This window comes from Strix aluco, chromosome 11 (assembly GCF_031877795.1).
Source record: "Strix aluco isolate bStrAlu1 chromosome 11, bStrAlu1.hap1, whole genome shotgun sequence".
Lineage (NCBI taxonomy): Eukaryota > Metazoa > Chordata > Aves > Strigiformes > Strigidae > Strix > Strix aluco.
The window spans coordinates 13,440,404-13,453,160 of record NC_133941.1 but is presented as its reverse complement, the minus strand read 5'-3'; positions in this window follow the sequence as shown (position 1 = coordinate 13,453,160).

Below are 12,757 nucleotides of genomic sequence, written 5' to 3'. Positions count from 1 at the left end.
AGATAAATAACCTGCTGCTTGGTCCCAGCAAGTAAAATATATTTCTCTTGAGCAGAGAAAAATAAAGCAGAAATAAATCTTGCAGAAATCAAAACTCCTATGAAAATAGACCAGAATTGCGGTGAAGGAATAGTAAAGAAGGAGAAGCAATAGGGAGATTTTGCTGTCGAGTGCTCCGATAGTATGCAGTATGCTGTGGGAGAGAGGAGAGCCAGGTACAAAGTGATGTTGGCAAATTAAGTCTTAGGATAAAGCAGGAGGAATAACTCGGTGCGTAAATCCTGACCTCGGGGACTTTTAATCCTTCAGCTCAGTTTAGCATGTGTAGCAAGGCAAGGAAATGAATGAGTATTTTGTGTGAGTGGAAGGCGCTTCCAGATGAGTGAGGGTAAAGGATCAGCTCTGACTTCAGTGCTTGCAGAAGAGCTCTCCTTTCATCTTTTTTTAAAAAGCAAAGCAAAACTACTTTCATGTCTCCTTCCCACAAGCACTTTTTATCTCTTCGGATTATCTGTTGCAGGTTAAAGCTCAGTTTTAATGATCCATTCCCTAGTGTAACTTCTCCCTGAGAATGGGAGCCTGCAAGTGACAGTGTTGTGTGACACCCCCCCGCCCCCCCTCCGCCCTTTGGTTTCTCTTGCATCTGGCGAAGTGATGCTGCAAGTCAGAAGCTGGAGGCTGGGTCTCCTCTGGTGGCAGGAGAACGCGTGTGCAGGCTTGGTAGCGCTGGGATGAGTTTCTCTTATTTTGGGTACAAATCTGCAAACCTGGCCAGTGGATCTGTAGACAGATCCTCTCCTCGTCTTCCTTTGCTGGCTTGAGGGAGCACCAGGATGAACCGTGGGCAATGACTCTGCCATGTGAGGTTTGCACTTTACAGCATCTTGAGTTTCATGTACAGAAATCATTTATTATTAAAGTAAACAAGTTGGATTGAAATACACAGGAGAAGCAAAAGGCCCAGGTAAGAAAACTGTTAAATGCACACTTTTCCTTGTCAAATCATGAACAGCTGAGGGAATTATGTGCAATTCCAAGTGAATGGGATGGGTGTTCTCTGTCTGCCTTCAATTCCCTCCCTCTGTTCCTGGTCTCTCCCTTCTCTCACAGGGACTGCAAACCAGGTCTCTCCTTGATCACAAACAGTACCTTGCCCTTTTCCTGCTCAGATCTCTTCTCTGTTAGTGTGAAAGAGGAATCTGGTCTTGCTGGAGCTGTTTGTGTTGGAGTCCTTGGGTGAAAAGTCTGGTCCCCATACGACTGGTCTGGAGACCAGTGCCCTGCCTCCCTGCAAGTGGCCCAGGGTCTCCTGTGTTTAGGCTAGTCCTCACTCTTCAGTCCTGAAGTACAGAAGATACAGAGGGTAGGGATTTAATAGCATTACCATTTCAGAGGCAGCTAAAATAGGTGGCTGGCAAATAAAAGTTTCAGTAGAAGCTCTGTCATATTTAATATCAATTAAAATTAAATTTCACTGAGGAAGTACAGAAAAACATTCATTTATCATTCAAGACTTCTTCTTAGTTTGTTTTGATTCAAAGTGTTTTGCCCTTTAAAAGAGAGAGAAAGTCTATGAATATCAAATTTATGCCCCTGTGGACACACAACCACCTAATCTTTTTGCATTCTTGTCTCCGTAGGAGCTTGAAACCTTCTTCCTGGCGGGATGCAGTGGGCTGTGGATGCTCTGCTGGGCCAGAGAGTGAGTGCTCAGGACAGGCTGGTGCCGTTGCTTCTGCAGGTGTGAGCAGGAGGGGACAAGTTTAGGGTCAAACAGAGCAGAAGCTGGACTGTCCTGGTGGAGCCCCTCAATGTAGAGTAGGGAGAGAGAGCTCAGCTGTGACACAGCATGTGTAAAACTGCATTTCATCCTACAGTCCACAATCAAGAGTTCTTTTGTCTTTAATTTGAATTATGAGCTGCTCTTTGTTTTGGGGGTCCTTGTGCTGAGTCTCTGGGATGCCCCAGGGCTGAGGGTGCTCCAGCTGCGGTCAGAGCTGTTGGGTCTGGGCTGTTGGCAGCACGATCTCCCCCACGGCCAAGGGAGATGGGACTGCCCTCCAGAGTGGAGGTAGCAGCTCCGTGGGAGACCCGAGGAGATGGTGTCATGTTAAGGCACCCCAGGTACTCAAGAATTTCTGCTTTTTAATGCTGTCTTTAAGGATACCAGTGCGCTGTGGATCACCCAGAACATCTACGGCTGCATTTCTTGTTATGCAGCTCGTCAGGCGCTAATTGAGCCTGTAAGTAACTGCTAGCTATTTCCTAATTCCCTCTTAATCACATCCTTATGGCTGTGGGCAAAGCTACCTTTAAGATGTTGAAAAATGACTGTGTCCTGTATCAGATTAGAGGGAAAAAAAATTGCATTAGGTGCTGGAGCAGCTGGGGTGTTTCAGTGGAGCAGTTGCCCTTCTGCAGCCACAGCCCAGGGTCTGTGGATGCTGTGGTGGGGAACACCCAGAGCCCCCCTGCACCCAGCCCATCTCGGGGACCCAGTGCCCTGACCCAGCGCTGTGAGCCCCAGCTGACAGGCCAGGCAAGCTGAGGGGTATCTCACCAGCCCCTGCTAAGCCGAGCTCTTTGCAGGGTTGCCACTGGACAGTGCCAAGCCTGCTATGAGAAAAACTGACTTTGGGTAACTCGTGGGATGTTGTTCCTCCTCTGCTGAAGGCACAGGAGGACAGTTTTGGAGTGGCCCCCTTTCAGCTTGTGTTTATATCTCCTCTTAATCTCAGCTCTCTTCTCTCGCACCAGCACTCTAAATTCCTTTGGATTTTCATTTTAAAATAGCCTCGCTTGACTTTTCTTTATCAAGCGAGAGCCTTTTCTTGATTTATCACTTGTGACATAACCAGTTGGGTAGTCTGATAATCCGATTTAACTAGTTGGTGTGCTGCTGATTAGAACTAGGGTCTAAACTTGTCTTTGGCTATTATTTATCGTGGCGTTATTATTTTTTTCTTTAACCAAAACCCATGAAGCAGTAGAATAATGATTTCCCCTTCAGCAAAGAGAAACAGTGCTCCAAGCTGCAAGCTCAGGAACCAGGTAATGAGGGGAGGCAGTGCTGGCGTACAGAAGATTGCAGTCGTGACTCAGGAGTAGTTTGCATCAAGCTACAGTGAATGCAATGGGAAACCTGTTAAAACTGTCTTGTTGGCAAGAAAATGACCACAAACAGGGACTTTGCAACACAGGTTTAAGGTAAGAAGAAAGTGATTGTGTTTGTGTATGCCCAAGAGAGGTGAGGCATGCCTATGGGTGGGTGGGGGCAGACCCCCAGGTGCTGCTGGGCTGCCCCTTGGGCCCCCACTCACTTTGAGCTGGTTTAATGATGCTCCAGTGCGTGGTCCCAGGCTCAGGCTCTGGGGAGGGCCCCTTGGCTAGCACACTATGAGTTAGAGCTAGCTGCTATCCCAGCCTGGGCTCAGAGCTCAGGTGGGCTCAGCCCAAGCTCCAAAGCCCCTTTCTCAGGAACAAACCTCCCTGCAGCGATGCCCAGCATGGGGATTTGCAAATCTGCTGGGACGCGGGTGGGTTCAGGAGCCAGCTGTGCTCTCTGTGGGAGCAAGGACGGAGCAGGAGCACAGCGAGCCCTGGGAGGCACAGGGGCGGCCAGGCGGGTTTTACACCAATTACGTTGTTCTGCTCTCCTGACCTCTGCCTGTCCTGGGGGGCAGGGCCCATCACCCCTCTCCATCGGCACCTCTCTGCTGCCCAGTAAGCCCACGGGGAGCCAGGTCAGTGGGATGCGGCCGCTGCTGCTCCCAGGTGGCCGCGGTCACAGAGGTGATGCTGGGAGCAGATGATGGCATGTGAAGCCCTGCTATTTTATCACTGTATTTTTAGAAATGGCAAATTTTGCTGTCTGGATTCCCTGTATTGTTTAGCTTTGTTGCACAGCACCTATTGCCAAAATTATGCAGAGCCCAACCAGAGCTGCAGTTGTAAAAATAAACAAATCCTTCCGTGACAGCCTGGGGCAGCCGTTTTGGCAGGAGCTGGCTGACGGCTGGCATAAAGGGGCACTCAGGGACGGCAAGGCCAAGTCAAATGCAGGTTTCCACCAGTTGAAGTGGGAAGAGCGTTCAGCTGGTGTGTATGTAGAACAGTTGGAGTTGGTATTGCTCAGCTTGTCAACCTTGATGTGCCAGTGGAGGCTGGTTGCAGTGGCTGGCTCCTGGCCTGGGTGGCCCTGGGGTCTGTTCTCATTCTGCTGCAGTGCAGAGGAGCCCCTGTTGTGCTGTAAGGACAGACCATAAATGCACTTTTGGTTCTGCTCCATGCAGCAGCAGCAGGACCACGCTGACTGTCCTGGGATTGATGGACTAGGCTGGGAGAACAGAACTGGAGCATGTGTCCTCGTAGCCTGCCCCTGGGTGCAGCAAACATGTTGCTGTTAAAAGGAAGGTCTTACTGACGGTTTCAGGACTCTGCTTTCATCCTCCAGACTGACAGTTTTTGGCAACATAGGATAGATTTGAGAGGAAGGAGAGCAAACGTTTTACTCTGTGAGGTCCAAGGGAGATCAGGGGAAAATTCACCCTGGTGCAATGACATGAGCAGGGCGTGTGGTTTGGGATTGCTAGATGTCTGACCTGGCCATCTAGGAAGGTTGCTTTAGCATCTGGAAAGCTCTTTGCTTCCTCACAAGGAACGGTTGATATTTTTTCTCCTTTTCCTCCTGGGAGGTTTTACAGTGCTCTCTCGTTACATACTCCAGTGCAGCAGAGAGGTAACATGGTTCAAAGACTGGGGCTCAGAAGCCCAGTCCTTCTTTGAAAGGAACTAGGCTAAGTGGGGCTTTGAATAAAACACTACATGAAGTGTTTGTATGAGGCAGCCAAGGCTGAAGTGTAGAAAGCGATGCCTGTTACTGCTCATAAATAAGAAAAGATGCTGCTCGTTGAATGATGTCATGGCAAAGATGTGCAGAGGGATTTTTTGCAGCGTTGATCGATATTGCTTGGCTGTGGCATGTCCAGGAGGCTCCTAATGCCTGCAAATAAAATACTTTCAAGCCCTGGAATGGGGGTTAGTCTCTTAACCCAGTGCAGAATATAGATGCCTATTTCTAGCACTGGGAGCTTTGCACATGAAAGGTTTCAGCTGCTCTTCCCTGTCCTGTTCTTGTTCTGACCTATTGTGGTGCTCCTCTGTCTGGCAGTGGCTGGCTGAAAGCTAAATACTAGGGTGGACTCAGGCTCCAAAGTAACTGCTGACCATTTTCCCTCCAAAACAGCAATTTTAAAACTGAGGCCGACAGCCAAGTGGTGTTGCTGTGACACTGGTGAGCTGGCTGGCAGGGCTCGGGGAGGGGAGGCGGGGTGGTCCCCATAGGAAGCATGAGCCCTAAAGTGGCAGTGGGGTTACTTTAAGCCAGGAGAAAAGATGACAAGCTTGTGAGCACCTAATATCCCAGCTTAGTATGTGGACAGCTGCTAAAAACCAGTGTTAAAGAGACTGGCAAATATAGTAACATGAAAAGAGAGTTTCCCATCTCCCTCTCCTCCAGGTGAATGTTCCGTCTATAGCATTGCACGTGGCAATGTGCAACTGGAAAAATACTGTCTGCTCAATTAAAAAATATATATATATATATAAACTGTGGCCCAGTTCTGTAAAGCCAGAATGATCTCTCAACCCTTAAAGTCTTTAACATGATAAAGACTTCCTATTCCATGAAAGATCAGACTGTTAGGAACAGATTGCTGTTTGATCGTGGTCTGGTCTGAGTCACTTTGCTGTTCCCTTCTGGGCTTGAGCAGAGTAATACATATGTTGGGTTTCTTCAGTATAGATACCTCACATGGCTGCATCGAGCCGGTGCACTGGTCTCCGGGGGCCCTGGTCACAGACTGCAGCCACTGGCCCAAATTTTGCTACGGAAAGCAGTCGGTGGCTTGACTGGCACCGAGCCTGTCTCACCCATTACTGACTGCTGCAGACTCCAGGCCCAGAGCTAGCAGAGTCGTTTCCATCTGGTTTAAGTTGCTGTTGTCACTCACATTTTAAACCTGAGCATCTCCTGCTGCGCTGTGAAGGTGAGGACTCAGTGGCAAGAGACCCAGGACAGACCTTATCCTGCCACGAGACAGAGTTTTCAGAGCTTTAGTATAGTTCATGATTTTCAGTCTGATTTACAGCTTGGGAAGATGGGTTTCTGAGCAGAAATGAAAACTTGGTGGTTATTGTTAGAACTCCATGTCACTTTTGTTCTCCCTTGATAAATGACAGCATTACAGGTATTTTCTTCTGAATTTGTCATTTCATCCATCAGTCTCAATGTGGTGTACGTCCTTGCAGTCTGCCCACGGTCTTGCAATTGAAACAATGACAACTGATTTGCCCCGAACCCTCCCTACGCTGAGGATGACCGGTGCAGCTGAGCAGAGCAGAGGCAAGTTTTGGGAGGCAGGTCCCATGGCAGCAGGGGGCCAGAGGTGGTTTTGGCAGCAGCAGTTGCTGCTCTGGGTGTGTTGGGGCCTCCGGCTCTCACCATGGGAGCTGAAGGTCCGTGTTTGCAGCTGCCCTTGGTGGTGCCGATGGCTATTCCCTGTGCCTTGGCAATGGTCTAGCATGGGAGGTATGTTGGGCAGGTTCTCTGAGAGGCTTTTGTGCCAAAAATAATGATAATGGGGGAATTAACCCTTGCCAGTATTCCCATGGGAGTGCATCCAGAGGCTGCGATGTTTTCTGTGGGTTTGCTGTGCGGGTGGAAGCGTGAGCACCGGTTCTGGCTGCTGCGAGCTGTGGACTTCTCGGCTGGTCTGAGTGCAGGGTGCTGCTCCTGGGCTGCCCATTCTGGGGCTTTGCTTGGCTTTAATTTTGCAGCATCACCTGGAGAGCTGCACTGAGCCCAGGTCTGCTGAGCAGAAGATGGTGCCTTACAGGGCCAAGCTGGATCCTGCCCCAGGGGGGTCCCGGGCACCTTCCTTCTCTACAGCCCCTGTCAATACAAAGTCTGTTTCCACTAGCAGATACCGAATAACACTGAGAGGAAACATTACCTCCATTTTTATTTTTTATTTTTCCTGCTAGACCTTATTTATTGAAAGCAAAATAAACCACGTGTCTTGGACAAATATTATGACATTTCATTATTCACGCTAAGTGTGATAAGTGAGCTGTTTTAGGGACTGTGGTACATGATTTATTTAGCTTGGATGTGGATATAAATCCATTCTTCGGAGGAAGCACTGTAACTCTGAAGGAATGCGGATGCTCTCATGTCCACTGGACCATAGCCAGCACCTAGTACCTAATTTGTGTTGTTTTAATGTAAACAGGGCACCCAAGGCCATTTGTAACATGTGATAAGAACCAGGTGATTTCACTACTGTCTAAGAGCAACTGAAAAGTGGAAGGTGTATATTGGAGATCTTTAAATGGAGAAGGAAAATTCCATTTAAAATAAACATTTCTTTAGTGCATAAAAATTATTGATTGCTATGCTCCAGATAAAAGGGAGGAATAGAAGAAATACTCTTTATTTTGTTCCATTGCCTTTATCTTACAGACAACTTTTTGGGATTTCAACTTGGACTGTCCACATCCGTAGAACAAAGCCTGCAGAGAAGTGTGTGTCAAAGTTGGAGGGGGGCTGCAGCTGGAGCCTCGTCCCTCCCAGCATGCCAGCAGTGCAGATCAGGGTACTTCCCCCTTGTCCCACTGGTTTTATCTAAGATGCTTGGCTGGGCACGACTCTCCTGGGTGCAGCCTCCTGTCTCGGTGGGATCAGGGCACAGAGCGTTTAGTGTACCCAGGCCTGATACAGTTGCTTCTTCTATGACTTTTGTGTCTAAGTTTTAGTTTTGCTTCAGAGCCTGGGATACTTTCCTAGGTGTCAGAGATGGGTAGCTGCTCTATACAGCAAGCTGGGCTCTCTTCATAGAATCACAGAATAGTTTGGGTTGGAAGGGACCTTAAAGCCCATCCAGTCCCACCCCCCTGACATGGGCAGGGACACCTTCCACTAGCCCAGGTTGCCCAAAGCCCCGTCCAACCTGGCCTTGAACCCTTCCAGGGAGGGGGCAGCCACAGCTTCTCTGGGCAACCTGTGCCAGTGTCTCACCACCCTCACAGGGAAGAATTTCTTCCTTATATCTAATCTAACTCTACTCTCTGTCAGTTTAAAACTGTTACCCCTCGTCCTATCCCAACACCCCTGATAAAGAGTCCCTCCCCCCTTTCCTGTAGCCCCTTTAAGTACTGGGAGGCTGCTCTAAGGTCTCCCCGGAGCCTTCTCTTCTCCAGGCTGAACACCCCCAACTCTCTCAGCCTGTCCTCACAGGGGAGGTGCTCCAGCCCCCCTCATCATCTTTGTGGCCTCCTCTGGACCCTCTTGAGCAGGTCCGTGTCCTCCTGATGTTGGTGCCCCCAGAGCTGGACACAGCACTGCAGGGGGGGGTCTCATGAGAGCAGAGTAGAGGGGGAGAGTCCCTTCCCTCAACCGGCTGGTTACGCTTCTCTTGATGCAGCCCAGGACGCAGTTGGCTTTGTGGGCTGCGAGTGAATGTTGGTGGCTCACAGTCAGTTTTCCATCCACTAACACCCCCAAGTCCTTCTCCACAGGGCTGCTCTCATCCATTCCTCGCCCTGTACAAATGTACACTGGCACTGCAGGCAGCCCACCATGGTGGCATGGCCCTGTGGAGCACAACAGGGTGGGTAAAAATTGCCACTGAGACCATGCCTGAGCTACGACAGGGCTGACCATCTCAGAGGTGACAAAGGATTCATGGAGAAGGCTGGCAGCAGTGAAAGCAAAGGACAGTACGATTGCCTTTACTGCAGTGCTTAAGGTGGGTGTAAGTAGGACAGGAGGGTGAATCTGGCAGGTTCAAGGCCAAGGCAGAAGAGCCACTGCTTCATGGGGATGTCCAAGAGGAGCTGTGACAGCTAGATGTGGCTTGCTTGTGGAGATGTGTCCATGTTGTTCTTGGGCTGCAGATCCAGGGAGGAGGCAGCATCCTGATGGCTCTGTCTGCACTGGTCGAGGAAGGAGAGACAGGGTGCTTGTAAGGGCTGAAGGAGAAGCTGTGACTGAGCCACACTGAAGTTGAGGCAAAAGGTGGCCAAAGATAGAGTCAAAGACAATGAATTGACAATGATATGATAGATGGAAGGAAAAAGCAAAGAGGGTCTAACAACATCCCAGCTACGTCAGAATCAGAAGGGATTATATTTGTGTGTGTGTGTAAATCCCTCATTGGAACTGATATCCATATGTGGAAGAAAGCAATACTGCTTTTCTCCTTCTACACACTATTTCTGGTGCTCTCTAAAGTCGTGCCCAAGACTCGCTGGTATTTCATGAAGAAAATGCTCAGTCTTTAGGGAAAGTGGTTCCAGAGTCCAGAAAAATAGATAGTCTAATAGCCATGTGATTGAATAAATGTTATTCTTACCCTTGTTTTTATAATAAGAAAAAGAAAGCTTTATCACTTTAAAGACTGACATCTTCCATTGTTTAAGCCCTACTACTTAGATATGGAGAGGGGAAAGGGGAGTGTTGAACATCCTTAAATGAAATAAGTGGAGCAAGTTGGAGCCTCCAAGTGCTGCCCTGCAGCTGGTGGAGAGCCTGCAAAGACAGCTCGAACCCCTGTGCTGTGGGGAGGTGATGTGACATCTCCTTTGGAGGGGGGCAGGTGGGCCCTGTTCTGGTAAAGGCCAACTTGGTGAGTTGGGATTCAGTGATTCAACTTGGCAGTGGAGGGGGAGAGATGAGAAGTCCAGGGGTGTGCAGAGTCACATCCATGGTTGACCTGCCCTTCTTGAAGAAGTGTCAGCAGGAGTGAATGGCAAGATCAACCAACTCCGTCCCTTGGTGATAAGAAGTAGCCTGAAGCCCTGCTGTTATTGTTGATTTGGAGCCCTTTCTTGGAAAAAGCCAGAGTTATTCATCCTCAGGACACAGTGGTTATAAGCAGAAGGGCAACATTTTCCAACAGTTTTTTCCCAGACAAATATAAATACACATGTGAATATTTTGTGTGCTCATGTCTGTTTTGCCATGTTCTTGGTTACAAATGCCCTTCCCCCACCTAAGCAGAGCAATCAAAAAATCCCATTTTGACATTTTCAGCTCAATCCTTTCCAACGATATTGGGCAGATGCTTTGGGCACTGATGCATGGAGAAAAGGGTCACTTTGCATGTTTGTTATGAACAGGGCAGAACATAACAGGGTTAAATGTGCTAGAGAAGGGTTGGGTGTTAGGAGGAGTGTGTCCAGAGGTGAGGATGGAGGGTGGTGACAGTCCTCCCTGTTACAGGTTTAGCTCGTGTGGCTGAATGGGGATGGAAGTGCACGGCACACTTGTACAGCTGCATTGGAGCCTCTCACGATGCCACGTGAGGTCACAGGCAGGCACACAAAGCATGTGCCTGAAATGGCACTTCTGAGGCTTTCTTACTGTACACTGAAGTTATTTTTCTTTGACAACAGACACAGCTCCTATTTTGGACAAGGGAACAATGTCCGTTCCACCTGCAAAGGATGAGGGCTGCTGTTGAGCTACATTGACCCACAAGTACAAAGGCAAGGCTAAAAACAAATGTTAAATCTCAGGTGGATCTTACATGAGAAGAAATTCCTTCCTTTTTGTGGTAAACATGGTGGCATGCAGAGGAGGAGCAGGAGATGTTGGTGTCCCTTAAGGAACTGGGTGAGGCTTTTAAAAGTGCAGTCACAGCAGAGCTGGGCTGATCAGATGTGCAAGGGCAAGGTCACATTTCCAAGGTTTGCTGTAGCTCAAGGAGAGTTCTGGGGTCAGGGCTGTGTGGCTGCGGAGGGTGAATCGCCTTCACTCCCCCAGTTTTCACACCACATGCTTCCACCCGGCCCTCCCATTTCTTTTATTATAACAAGGATATTTGTTTCTCACCCTGTGATTGGAGATGGTCTCAAACAACCTCTGCAGCTCTGGGCAGCTTCAGATTTCTGGTTTGGGAATCCACATTATGTATTTTGCAGTTTGACTCCAATCTCCAGTTCATCTCCATCTCTATGCTGTTTTGGATTAAACTCTTGTCCATTCTTCTTTCAGTGTTATTGCTTTTGAGGCTCTACTTTTTTATTGTTCAGTAGTCTTTGTAAAATGGTTGTAAAATGAAATTAATAACAACCCTCTGAGGCTTTGAGCTTAACCCCTGTGGGAAGCAGCGCTGGAATGTGCTGCACTAGGTCTTGGTTTGTTCTCTAGCACTGCCTGCTTCAGGTTGTCATTAGGAAGCAGAAATTTCATGATGGCAAAGTGGTTACCCTGGGAAATCCAGGAAGGAGGAGGGGAAAAGCGCTAACCTGGCCCTCTGGGGTTAGTGGTGTGCTCGCAGCATGAGAATGATAAAGGAAATCCTCAGTCAGACCCCACTGGGTTTCCTTTCCAGACCTAGGTGGCTGCAAGTATGGCTTTGTTCCTTTAGGAAGAACAATATTTTTGAATATGCAGAAGACCAAAGAGCTGGGTTTACTGACAAGCTCTTCAAGGTGGTGGTTGGAAGGAGATGCTGAGATGAGCAGTGTCTGGTAGTGAGACTGTGTGTGTTAGCACTTAAAATAGCATAGCTACAGGTCTGGAGACAGAACAGCTCATGTAGCCTGAGGTGAAGTTTAAAAAGAATTTGAACTGTCAAAAGCAGAAAAGGGCATTTGAAAACATAACACTCTGCTTTCCCAGTTACTTGTGTAACTAAATCAGCTAACCCATGTGTCATCTACAGTCCAATTCTCCTTTTATAGTAAAAACAAATATTGGAGGGACTCAGGGCCAAATGCTGCTTTTTTTTGTCAATCTACATTGTTGGCAAGGTTTCCATTGCTGCTGAGCCACCAAATCTTGACCAGAGGTGGGAGAAGAGGTGATGGTATGCACCTTTCAGAGCTGGGCTGCAACACCACCACCTTCCAGGGAAGACCTTGGGCATACTCAGCACTGTTGGTCCCCAGTTTTGGAGCATACTTTACCTTCCTTTCACACGGACACAGCTACAGCTCTTCTTTCTTTAAAATGTCATTAATGAATTATGACGCGTTACAAATGAACTGATGCTGATGGCAGTGTTATCTCTCCTAAAACTAATGACTGGGCATTTTCTACTTGGTTTAGAAAATAGAAAACAGTGGGGAAAAAAACCAAGTTATAAGCACTCCTGAGTTTGTTTTGAACAGTTTAAATGCGATGGTGGTTGGTGCAGGAGCTCTAGAAAAATCTCTTTTGAGTGTGTGCAGAGTAAGGACTGAGAGTTAAAACTTTCTCCTGTGTAGAACTCTTATTAAATAGCCTTTATTTTTAAAAAGCTTTTGTATAGACTCTTTAAAGTAGGTGAAAGGAATATTTCATAAAGGTGACTGAAGAATAGATGTGCTCCTATGAGCTTTGAATAAAAGATAGAGGTTGGTAATAGATATGCCAGCCTTAAATATTTTATCAAACTGGAATTATTTAACTAGAATTTTACTTTGGATCAATATAGTATGGGAGACCATAGGAGCTGGAAATGGGGGATTTTAATGCTATCAAAATACTTCAAACATTGATTTGGAAATGATTTTCCACCTCAGAGTAGAGTATTTTGTACTTTACATAACAAATAACACATAGTGAAAAGCCTAAATATTTGACTGACCTTATTTTTCTGGAATCTAGAGGGCTTGTTTTGGTTCAGGGAGAAACCAAACTTTTAAATCTTTCATCACATTTTTTCAAAACAGACATGAGGACTCAAGGTCCTGATTAACTCCAGAGGTC